The sequence below is a fragment of the Xenopus laevis genome, chromosome 4L (genome assembly GCF_017654675.1).
Source record: "Xenopus laevis strain J_2021 chromosome 4L, Xenopus_laevis_v10.1, whole genome shotgun sequence".
Taxonomy (NCBI): Eukaryota; Metazoa; Chordata; class Amphibia; order Anura; family Pipidae; genus Xenopus; species Xenopus laevis.
This window is the reverse complement of record NC_054377.1, coordinates 96,448,215-96,461,378: the sequence shown is the minus strand read 5'-3', so window position 1 is coordinate 96,461,378 and position 13,164 is coordinate 96,448,215. Positions and strand designations below refer to the sequence as shown.

Here is a 13,164-nt window from a genome sequence, read left to right as displayed (position 1 = left end):
GAAGTAATGAAAAAAACCAAATACAAATTGCAATAGTACTTAGAAAAACTCCCTGAGAATATGCATATTTTTTCATTATCCTTTAGGATAAAACCTCCTGCACATTTTGCACCTCCTACTGAATTCAGTTGGAACTGCTCCAAATTGCAATTATGAGTGCTTTTCTAACCTAACATTTTCAGGGTAGAACTGCTCACTAAATATTGTATGAAAAGAAGTGGGAACTGGAACCCCAAGTATATTATATACAGTGGGAGACAGTGGGTACTGGCACTCCAGGCATATTGTATACTGTGGGAAACAGTCGATACTGACACCCTAAGCAATACCAATTTAATGTACAAGGATAATGCAATCTCATGGGGGAGTGGGGCTCCTCCCAATCTAACACAAAATGAAAAAAGCCAAGAAAAATATATCCCCATAAAAGTGACAAATGGCAGTGGCTACTAATTATTAAAAAAGAGGCAGTAGGTAGAGACACTCAAAGCATACTATATGCAGTAGGAAACAGTGGGTACTGACAAAATGGGAGACAGTGGGGGCCAGCCAAAGAACATTATATACAGTGGGAATCAGTGGGTACAGACACTAAAATATGTTGCTCCCAGTGGCCTCAAAACAGGTTCTTATTTTTGGATTCCTGGCTTGGAGGCAACTTTTGGTTGTATAAAAAAACAAGTGTACTGCCAAACAGAGCCTCCATTATGCTGCCAGTCCACTTAAGAGCTATCAAATAACCAATTACAGTCATTATTTGACTTTCTTCATGCTTGTGTTGCTCCCCGACTCTTTTAACATTTGAATGAGGCTCATGGGTAAAATAGGTTGGGGACCCCTGGATTAGATCATTAGCAGGTAGCTCATTGTTGTTGATCTTAAACCTTTACAAGTACCATTACCAGTTACTGTTGCCTGCATGTCTACATGAACATGATCAGATTGCATCTTGTAATTTTATTTTACAATGTGATTACCTCATTTATGTTGAATTAATATCTATTTCAAATTAATAAAAAAAAGAAAACACTGGCACACTTTTATTTCTTCATCACCACAACAGAGTTGTAGTTTAACTTCATTATTCCTTCCTCCAAACACATTGGGAGGGCACAGCTGTGGTAGAGGGTATACTGTGATATTGCACTAGTCAGCACTTTTTTAATCTACCAATGTTCAGCATAGGAATATACAGAAGTCCTCATCTAGATTGCTAATTAATAAATGCAGACAGGACATTTTTGGAAGTTTTTTAGTGCCATGGAGGGGCACAAGATTGTATTTGTCTGTGAGAAGAGACCTGTAGCTTCCCCCAGAATACATTTGGTGGGTGGAGGCACACAGGCATCCCCAACTCTAATTTGGGCATAATTCAGACACAGAATTTAGGGAGCATCAGGAGTTGCAGTGTGCAACAGTTCTTTGCAACACTAGGAAGCACATACAAGCCCTATCCTTACTGCCTGCAGACTGCATCTCCCTAACTTGCATGTCTGAATTATGCACAAATCAGAGTACAAGGAGAAGGCACCTCCCCAATACACCAACTCAGCTCTGACCAATGCAGCACTGTATTAATGGGGGAAGCCACATGTTTTTGCACTGCATGATGGCAATTTGCACACAGCTGAACAAAGTGTGCAAAAGTGCAAAAAAGGCAGATTTCACCCCCTTTTTTGCTCTTTGCACACTGCTTTCAGCTTAGTAAATAACCCCTTGGTTCTAGAGCACAGATACTGTACAGAATCAAACTTTATGGCTCTTATAGTGCTCTGTGTCTTCAGTCATGATACAAGACTAGCAGTGCCCATGAACAGAGGCAGAGAAGTGGGTCACCGCACATTGTTATGTAGCCACAGTGTCAATCTTATGGTAGCAAAAAGAGTTAATTATTCACCCATGTGCAGGTCAATAAGGAGAGGTGACACAGAACTCCTTTTCCCATACCAGAAAACTAATTGTTATACAAGGGACGTCCCATTCCCCATAGTATCACCTGGCCAGGCAGGCATGACAATCTGACTGGGTTTCTTCCCTGTCTGCTCCCTCTGGGATGTGCGTGTGCGCGCTCTCTACTCACTGCCAGTCATTGCTGTTCCACTGTGTGGGCAGGAGACTGCTTTTAACTCTCTTTTCTCTCTCTTCCTTTTTTCACTCTTCTTTCTTTTTTTTCCTTCTTTTATTTTCCCACCCCCTGCTCTATATCCCCTCCTCCGTTTCCCCATATCCCCTCCTGTTTTGCTAGCCTTTTATAATATAAATTATTTTTCTTTGGAATAACACACACTCTGAGCTAGCTAACTGCCGAAGCCATGCATTAAATCAAGGTAAGCTCCTCTGCTCCCTTCTTATTCTTTGTCAGTCCGTTTGCATCTCCTCTTACATTTGCTCTTCAGCAGAAGCTAGTGGGGAATTATTATTTCAGAACTGCTGTCTCCGTTTAGGAAGGCAGCCCTCTTGGCTGGAGCAGTTAATGCTACCTGTTGTGGCAGATCTAGGAATCTCTTCCCTCACTAACAGTAATACATAGCTACAAAATACATTGACTATGCTATTCTTCTGACTGTCTGAATTTGCCTTGTAAATGAGGAAGGTTATCTTTGTGTTCAGCACCTGAAAGGAATAGTTTTCATCCAGTGTTTGAATTGTGCTTTCTTTTGTAACCCCCCTCATCTGTGCATGTTGTGATGTTACGGTGAAGAATTTGTACTGAGCTGTATTCTGATATTCAGACCTGGATGTGCATTTGTTTATTTATAAAGAGTTTGAATTGAAGTGCAATTTTAGAGATAACGCTGCAGATATATTAAAGTTTAGTTCCCCTTTATCATTCTGTGCCAGACATTGTTCTGCCATGCCTTCTCCTTCTCAAGGTTTGCATTGCAATTAAAACATTAACAATTCTTTTAACAAGTTTGCAGACTTGCTGGGATATGTCCGATGTTGCCTGTTATTTGCTATTTTTAACGGTGTAAACTGATTTGCATCTATTTAAGCAATGGAACAGGGATGTTAAACAGATCATTGCCTTTACCGTGTTATTTGGGACTTTTTAGAGCCCCCTCATTGATATTCAGCCCTTTTAACACCGTTAGCTGTTGATGAATTGCAACTCCCATCATTCCTTTAGCTTGTCAAGAAGTATTTGAGTTCTAGCTGATCAATAGCCAAAGGACTACAAATTGGGCATCCTAGTTCAGCCTGCGGCAGCCAACTGCTTGTCTTGATCTTCTGTTGCCCATTTTATCTTACCATTTATTTAACTTGAATTTGTGGTTTGTAATACCCATTACTATGACAACCCTATTTTAGGGCTTCCACTTAAGAGGCAGACAATCGGCATTCCCTAAACCTGATTCATAAAAATTGTGTGTTTTTCCTCACAAGCATGACAACAGATCCAGAGAAAATAGCAACAGGTTACAGATGCGTTCATTCTAAAGTCCCTTTGCCTTGCCTCATTAGCTGCTAGCCAATAAACGAAGTAGCAACAAATTGCTAATCCCCATAATTTTTAACCTGTTCTGTATTTTTTTTTTGTAATCTCCATAATTTGCATAATAAGCAGTAATCAGATATTTATATGTATGTGTGTCGATTTGAAGCTATAAACACTGAGGAATACACTCTTGGATGTTTATTACACTGAATATGGGAAATGGATAGGGTGGTGTTTATCATGGTGCATTTTCTTTTCCTCAGAGCAAAGTGCTTGTCAAATGTCTTCTTAGACACCTATAATAAAGCAGGTTCTGTGTATAAGCACATAGATGGACCAGGCAGAGCAAATCTCTGTGCTGCTGTGTACTTCGACACACGACAACTGAAAAACAATGTTCAAGTGTCAGTGATTTCAGAAAATCTCCCACTCTCCTACAGAGAAATAAAGGGGATGCATCACTGGTAAAAAAAATCCATTAAACTGTAGTGGATATTAAATAAATGTATCATCTCTGTAAAGTCTATGTAATATACAGTTATGGGACCTGTTATCCAGAATGCTTGGGACCTGGGGTTTTCTGGATAATGGATCTTTCTGTAATTTGGATCTTCATACCTTAAGTCTACTAGAAAATCATGTTAACATTAAATAAACCCAATCGGCTAGTTTTGCTTTCAATAAGGATGAATTATATCTTAATTTGAATCAAGTACAAGGTACTGTTTTACAATTATAAATCATTTTTAAAAAACTGGATTATTTGGATAAAATGGAGTCTTATGGGAGATGGCCTTTCCGTAATTCGGAGCTGTCTGGATAAATGGTTTCCAGATAACGGATCCCATACATGTACTATATTTTATATACTTACAATATATGCTGCGTTTATATGCATTCCTGGTAGTGATGAGCACATTTTTCTGACAGGCATGGATTTGCGCCGCGACAGAAAAATGCCCGTGAAAAAAAATGCCCATTGACTTTTGCACAAATACATGAAACGAAAAAAATGCAGCAAAACACGCACAAGGAAAGAACACCCTTTGACGTTAGTGCTTTTTGTGAATTTTTGACATTTTGTGAATTTTTCTGGAAAAATGGGACAGATTCGCTCTTTGCTATTTCCGGTTATTTCTATAACGCACAATTGCACAGCACTTATTATTCAGAGATTCATGGGCCCCCAGCCGACCCAGTCCTGTTCCCAGCTACTCCCTCTCACCTGATCACAGCGGCTAGTTGAGGAAGGAGGCAGCGGGGGTTAAGAGGGCAGAGGAGAGGATGGCCCTAGATATTGCAAGGTGGACCCTTGTGGTTCTGGCCCTGGTGGGCCCTGCACACTCCAGTCCGATGCTGCAGATTATACATTATTCTCTGGAAAGGGGCGCTTGCAATCTAAGTGCCCTATCATATTCACATACAGTAGGGCCAATTTACCTGCCGGTATGTTTTTGGAGGAGTACCCAGAGGAAACCTACACAGATAACATAAAACTTCTTTAAAACCACTAGAGAGTACCAAAGACTATAGCCAAGCTACAAACAGTTTGAGATATAATAAAAACCTCATATGAACTACACAAAATGCGCAGATAGTGCCTTAGGCAAAATCCACCTCAAAAATTGTGTTTCATATATTGCCTTCATCATTTTTTTTCTTTCACTTATTTATGATTGAGGTTTTATTGGTGAGTTCCTCAACCCAACTATTTTTTCCTGCTGTAAACAAAACACTTATGCTGTGAGTCACTGACAGATCTTGAGGCACATTGCTGACACAAGTTGGGCCAAGGTAGCACACTAATGCACCATTTCCAAATCAGAAACTTTAAGAAAAAAAAATCAAACCTGTTTATGAAAAAAAACCATCAGTCATTCAATATGGAGTATAGATTGATGTCTTGACATTTACTGATGCTCTTTGGTGACTGGTGAAAACTCCCCAGTTTGGCATTAGGGCTCATTGCATGTAATATCTCTGGTATAGTAGAACGCTGAGAAAATCAGCACTAATTGCACACTGGACTCATTCCCCCTGCAGTTCTAGAGGTTCTCCATTATTTATTTAAAGCTGCAATTGATTTTGCTTATGAAAGTAGTTAACATGCACCACAGGCATCGGGATGCCCTGCTGTATAACACACACATTTTCATCAGCTGTTGGAAATAGGCTTGAAATCCACTGTGCAATATGTATGCTCTGTCCATTATAGGTGCATCATCATTTCTGCCAGGATCTGTTTTACAGACACGTGCCCAGTAAGTCAGTGACAACACATGCAATCAGTTTTCATCTATAGCAATAAACGAAAAGGGTTGTAGAGTCTCCTCATAGCAACAGCACCTGCCTGTATAGCTATATACATAGTATATAGGGTATTTATGGTAGGCTGATGGGTTATATTGGGACATAAAATTGCAAATCTCTTCCTACACTGAGTTGCAAGAGTTCTGTTTATTTCTGTTAGACACACATCAACACAAAGTGCTGTTGGGATTTGGAAGAAATAACCTGCCTCGAATAGAGTTCTGAAAGGACTGTGTCGAGGCAGCTATAGTGTGGTAACCCTGAACCTAAACAGCTCACATGCCAGTGGCATAACTACTGGAGGAGGCCCACCTCTACCCAGTAGGACCTACTAGCATGGCGGCCTGAAGGTAAGATCACATGTCTGCTACGATTTCTGGTGGGGGCAGACTGAAGTTTTGCTCCCTGGTCTGTGGTCCTCTAGTTACCCCATTGTCACATGCCCTTTAGCCCCTATATGTGCTTAATGATGCTGACTCGGTCTATACTTTCTAAAGAAAAGAAGATGTATTAATAATAAGCACTAAAGCTATTGATGCCATTCGCAAAGCTACATCTTCAAACAACTTGTGATAACTCACCTGACCAACCTGCGTTGATGAATTGTGAGTAGGTGCAAACATTTTGATACCAGGGGATCTAGAAACTACTGCAAGTGGTGGTAGCACCAGGATTCCCATGGTGAGTTGCGCCAATAGAGGCAACTGACTTGTGCCAAGTAAATTGGACACTAATGCCATAATGAATGCCACGCAGGATAGAAGTGACACCATCCCTAAGATTGCTGCAACTTACAACCAAAGTAGCACACACATTGTAGCATTGTTTGCAAGATGCAATGAATGCAAAGTAAGTGGTGGAATTTTGGAAACAAAATGTTGCATTGTCTGTAAAAATCATAGTGATTTGCTGGCAAAACTTGTTGTTTTGCACAATGTATAATTTCAGTAAATGTACAAATTAGGTTGTGCCATCACATGACAATGTACAGATGCTCTGGATTAAGCCTCCTGTAATGCTATGGTGTAGTTAACAAATTTAACTTTGTGGCTTGTCCAAGAGTACCTGGAAGTGTAGGGTATGTGACTGCACTGGGGCTCAGGGACCTCTGGTATGTTACTATTAGAAAAGAGAAATCGATGGCGGAGCTCTCCCCACTCCTTCCACTCTCCCACGTCCTCCGCAGCTATCGCGGGATCCCGGCAACACTCAGCCGAGCATTCACATACACACGACCAATTTACCGCTGGCAGCGCTGGAAAACGTATCCACGGGAGACAGTAGGAATAATATCAATGTCTGGCTTTATTTAAACATACATAGTGGTTTCAAAGTAGTGGGAGTGCCAAAAACTGACGCGTATCGTGCCCCACACTGGGCACTTCTTCAGAGTTCTGGTATGTTACTGGGCAGAAATACTGTGGCACGCATATTGGGGACAGAGGGAGTGCTACTGCAGGGACAGTTGGGGGAAGTTACATCAATGTGTCTATAATAATATTACAGGAAAGTAAGAAAGAATATACATTGGGTATCTCACAGAAACTTAAAGGACCTCTATAACATCTATTTCCATGTTTTTTGGATTTATAGAAATGCATCATTAAGAGCTGGATGTTATATATATATATATATATATATATATATATATATATATATATATATATATATATATATATATTTATATATATTTATTCATCACTCGTGCATCCAATGTTTCGACCCACTGTGGGGCCTTTATCACGGTTGAAACGTTGGATGCATGAGTGATGAATAAATAAAAGCCTTTTTTTCACATGAATTTGGAGTGCTGGTCCATCTATAAGAATTATACATTTGAACTTGACCCACGCAAACAGAAGTTGGAGTTTGAGTGCAGGTACCATCTGAACATATATATATATATATATATATATATATATATATATATATAGATATATAGATATATAGATATATAGATATATAGATATATAGATAATAGATAGATAGATAGATAGATAGATATAGATATATATATATATATATATATATATATATATATATATATATATATATATATATATATATATATATATATAAATAAATATAGTGAATAAAGTACCCCCTCTTATAAGGATATTATAAGTAACCGAGGAGTTTCATGACTCCTCAGTCATGGAACTCTGAGGTAACTTCTAATATCCTTATATTTTGCAACAGGGGGTACTTTATTTATTATAATACACAAGTTTCATTGAGTCTTGAAACAGAAATGACATCACTACTCACCGTTTATAACTGATTATTATTAATATGTATTTATATAACGCCAACATATTTCGCAGTGCTGTGATTTTATATGTTTTTTTAATGTAAAACTAGTAAAGATTTAAATACATTGTTTTGAAACAATAGAGCTCCCATGCAAATCAGAGCTTACCCATGACCTTTAATTCATACTATATTATTTTTCATAGATTAAGTATACAGCACCAACCCAGAATTATGGGAATGGTATTTCCCATCATTTCCGTTGTAAGCAAACTATTTTTTTTTTTTTTTAATGATTTCCTTTCTCTCAGTATTAACAAAAACAGCATCTTGTATTTGATGGCAATAAGGTAAAATGAATCCACATCAGTGGCAAAATAATCCTATGGGGTTTTCATTTTTTTTTTTATTTTTTTTAGTAGATTTATGGTACAATGATCCAAATGACAAGACCTCTTAACAAGAAACCCCTAGGTCCAACGCATTCTTATAAAAGGTCTCATTAGATAAAAATGTGCATGAATGGTCCATTTGGGGTTAATGTCACACTGGTCAGTTTTTGTCATTTTGTCACCCCCATAAATTTCTGTGAAGGGAGACAAAATACTAGCCCCACATTCAAAGTAAATACACAAATCTGTCTAGTGACAGGTGTGTGAAGCTTGAAATGCTTCCTGCCTTTTTAAGGTCCTGACATAGCACTTATTACCATTTACTTTGAATGAGGTTAATTTTAAGCATTCTGTCCCCTTCCCAAAAATGGAAAACGAAAACTGAACCAGCAAAACACTATTTTTTGTATTTAATAGGTAATTATGTATCCCCTATTGTGATAGATGAAGATACTTTAACTCATCAAGTTGTGATCAGCATGGCCATGGGATAAGAGCTAGTATACAGCACAGGGAACTCTGAGGTGACTTCTAATATCCCAATATTTTCAAGCAAGGGAAGGATTATTTAAGTTTTAATGAGTCAGGTGACACAAATGACATCTCTAAGCATAAAAAAAAAAACTCAAAACATAATCAAGCACAATTCCTAAGGTACTGTATATTTTAAACAGGTTATTAGTGGCTCATGTATTATCTAGTCCTATGTGATTAAGCAGAGCAGAACATTCTAGGAGAAGCATACAATTTTAAGTACAATTCTAATAGAGTAGGATCAGAAAAACAACTCATCAGGGTCATTTAGCATATCTGAAAACATCTCACACTTGTCCTTTTGTTTATACTCAAAGTCAAAGTCAGTACTGGTGCCCAATACAAATACTTCTTGGCCTGGCCCACCAAATTGCTCATTGAGAGGAAGCACTTCCAGGGGAAGCACTTGTGACATGGGGAGCAAATACAAACTCCATTCAGATGATGCCCATATGGAATTTATAGAATCTTGCTACTGCATTAGAGACAGGAAAGATATGATGAGCAAAGGGCTGCACATGACATAAGCCTGTGGTAGAAACAAGAACAAAAAACAGGAAAATCTAAGGTTGTCGCCACATGGCAGGTGTAGCTGTTTGTCACCAGCATGAGCAAGTGTTTGAGAAATTACCATGTAATGGTCAAACTGTGGCATGCTCATAGAAATGACATCACTACTCATGTTTATAACTTATGACATCATTACTCACCGTTATGACATCATTACTCACCGTATATATATATATATATATATATAGTTTGTGCACAAAAGGATATCATTATATTACAAACTCCTTTCTGTACATTTTAACAAGCAATCTGTCTCACAAATATATAACATCCATGTTACAGATGCAGTTATGTGTAAAGTTACTTACATAATGAATTATGTAAAAAAACTTGGACAGAATATATAATAGTGTAAGTAACTAGTGAACAAAGAAAATATCCATTCTGTGAAGCAATATTGTCTTACAAATGGCGGAGAAAGCCGGTTACTACATTAAGAAAAGCCATATCACCTGAAGTGATCATATTTATGTTTTGTATGCTTTTCTCTACCTAGAATCATTATTAGTGCAGCATTATATTTCTCAGCCTGTTGTAGGAACTTCCAATTAAGAACCTGTAGTGTTTAACAACAGCCCTTTTAGGAAATGTTTGTTCTTTGTTCATGTTTATTGCTATGCAGCACAGGGGACAATAGAGGGCAGGCCAGATAGTATCCTATGTATTAGGGATGATGCAGCCATGTGAAGCTGAGTAGGGATGTAGCGAACGGCGGAAAAAATGTTCGCGAACATATTCGCGAACTTGCGTCAAAAATGCGAACGGTTCGCGAACGTCGCGAACCCCATAGACTTCAATGGGAAGGCGAATTTTAAAAGCTAGAAATACATTTCTGGCCAGAAAATGATTTTAAAGTTGTTTTAAAGGGTGCAACGACCTGGACAGTGGCATGCCAGAGGGGGATCAAGGGCAAAAATGTATCTGAAAAATACATTGTTGACACAGTGCTGCGTTTTGTGCTGTAAAGGGCAGAAATCACACTACGTCACTCAGGTGATGTTTCTGGACACGGAATGTGAAAAAGCTCACACAGCTAGGTGGCACTTGGTTAAAGACTGGGCAAACAATGCCTGCAAGGGCAACGTATACAGTAGTGGATACGGAATATATTATTGCTGCTGTAAAAACATCACTCAGGTGATGTTTACGGACACGGAGTTATTATTGTTATTTAGACAGAATGTGAAAAAGCTCACACAGCTAGGTGGCACTTGCATACCTCCCAACTGTCCCTCTTTTGACCACTCAACCCCCTGTCCCTCTTTTGTACTGGAAAGTCCCTCTTTTCTCTGAACTGAACAGCCAGAAAACTTAATTAGCTTTTGGCAGAGAGCTCAGAACAGCTAACATTGACATTGAGAGCTCAGAAGAGCTAACATTGACATTGAACAGAGATTGACTCTGGTTGGTGCTGGTAGTGGTGAACTACTAGGAGGAGCAGCACACCAGTCCCTCTTTTCTCTGAACTGAACAGCCAGAAAAAAAACAGTTTCTAACTTAATTAGCTTTTGGCAGAGAGCTCAGAACAGCTAACAGGTGCAAATAAGATACTTTGTAACAATTTTGACTCTGGTTGGTGCTGGTAGTGGTGAACTACTAGGAGGAGCAGCACACCAGTCCCACTCCCCAACACAGCTAGACTAATAGCACTGGGCTCTTATAGTAGCAAAGTAAAAAAACAAAAAAGAAAATAAAAGCAGTCCTTACAAGGACTATTGGGTTACAGGCAGCAGTCAGCAGATGAGAGATCAGCAGCAGGACAGCTGCCCACAGCAGCTACATACAGAGCACTGCAGTAGAAGGTAGATTACTAGCCAGCAAAGCTACCTAACCTAAAATGTCCTTCAAATCCCTGCAGAGTTCTGTCCCTATAATACAGAGCAGTATCAAGTAAATTACTAGCCAGCAAAGTTACTATCAACTGTCCCTCAAATCACTAAACAGCTCTCTCCCTACACTAGCTCTTCCAAGCACACACAGGCAGAATGAAAAAACGCTGCAGGGCTTCAGTTTATATATGGAAGGGGACTGGTCCAGGGGGTGTGGGGGTGGTCCAGGAGGTAGAGCTTCCTGATTGGCTGCCATGTATCTGCTGGTCTGGGGTGAGAGGTCAAAAATAAGCGCCAGCTAAGGCGAACCCAAATTGGCGAACGTCGCGTGACGTTCGCGAACATTCGGCGGACGCGAACAGTCGATGTTCGTGCAAATTAGTTCGCGGGCGAACAGTCCGCGACATCCCTAAAGCTGAGCTGGAAAATTTTCATCTTGTTTGTTATAGGGCAATAAGCTTTTTTCTTATTGGTTCAATAATGTGACTGAACCATGAATATTGCATGTGAATGTGAATAATGCGACTTAGTATGGCTTCACAGAATGGGTTTTATTTTATCTGTTTTGTGAAACTGAGTTTTCATTTTGATGACAGAATGAATCGTGCTATAAAATCTTGCTTTATGTCACAAACATCTATTCTGTCAATATCTAGCTGTAAGTAACATAACTGTGTCTGTTACATGAATGTTATACATTTGTGAGACAGATTGCTTGTTAAAATGTAAAGAGAGGTGTTTCTAATATATCATTTTGTGCACAAACCAGGTTCGTCTTCTTATTATTTAACAGAAACAAAGTCTTTTGTGTATTTTTTACCTCTGTATATGGTCACAAATACTTATGTACAATGAGAAACATTTATTCTCTGTACTAGAGATGGTTTTGTATACAGAATATATTTGGGACAAAGGCATCCCATATACTTGTAGGGGGTTATTTATAAGTCCGAATTTATCTCAATATTTTCTGAAAAAAACTCAGACCAAATTAATAAGACCAAATCCGCACAGGTTTTTGGGCTTATTAATTAAAATGCTTTCACAAAAATTTTGTTTGCGGGGAAAAAAACGTGAAAAATCATATATTCATGATTTTTTCTGAATTTTCGTCCGATTTTCAAGATTTTTACAATTTTTCAACCGAAAACTCTGAATTTTGCCCCGAAAACTTCGAGGTATTGCCAAAAACCCAGCGCACATCAAAAAATCATTGGGACTCCTCCCATTGACTTATATGCAACCTCGACAGGTCTGAGATGCCGAATTTTCAGATTTCCCATCCTCAGGGTTTAATAAATTCAGAAAAATTCATGATTTTTTTAAAAGTCCTGGGCCCATTTGTGTGGTTGATTTACTATAGATACAGATGTCCTTTATTAAAGACTGAAGATATTTTTTGTGCTATGTTTATACTCAAAAAGAAAAAAAGCTGATACAGGAGTTTTCATCTGCCATAAAGTACAATAAAAGGAAAGACCAAAAAGTTTTGGGTTCAGAGACCTATTGGTCCCTTTTTAATCATTTGCTGTAAATGTTAGAAACTTGGAAAGTTCCCTACACATTTTCTAGGATATTCCCTCACCCATCGAGGGGATGTTGATTATAGGGGCAGACATCATTAAAGATTATCATATAAAACTTTCATTTCTTTTTATGGAGTGAAGCATTTTAGGCAATACAGAGACTATGTAATAATATAAGCACATTTTCCCTGTTCTAGCAACCAATAATCAGTTCGCTTTCAATGGTTGTGTGCATTTAAAGAGACTTAAACCATAAAGTAAAAAAAATTAGATTTCAACAGTTAGCAACAGCTCAACGGCTATGAGCAACATCA

The 13,164-nt window shown here is 38.5% G+C and overlaps 1 protein-coding gene across 5 annotated transcripts in view; it reads left to right on the top strand.

Annotated features, from left to right (window-relative positions):
- Positions 1-2,106: 2,106 nt before the first annotated feature.
- Positions 2,107-13,164, top strand: part of cacna1e.L (calcium channel, voltage-dependent, R type, alpha 1E subunit L homeolog) — a 393,059-nt gene continuing 382,001 nt past the window's right edge. For all 5 annotated transcript variants that reach the window (XM_041590515.1, XM_041590513.1, XM_041590512.1 and 2 more), the window contains exon 1: positions 2,107-2,327. The gene's annotated coding sequence lies outside the window, so the exon portion shown is untranslated. The remainder of the gene's footprint in view (positions 2,328-13,164) is intronic.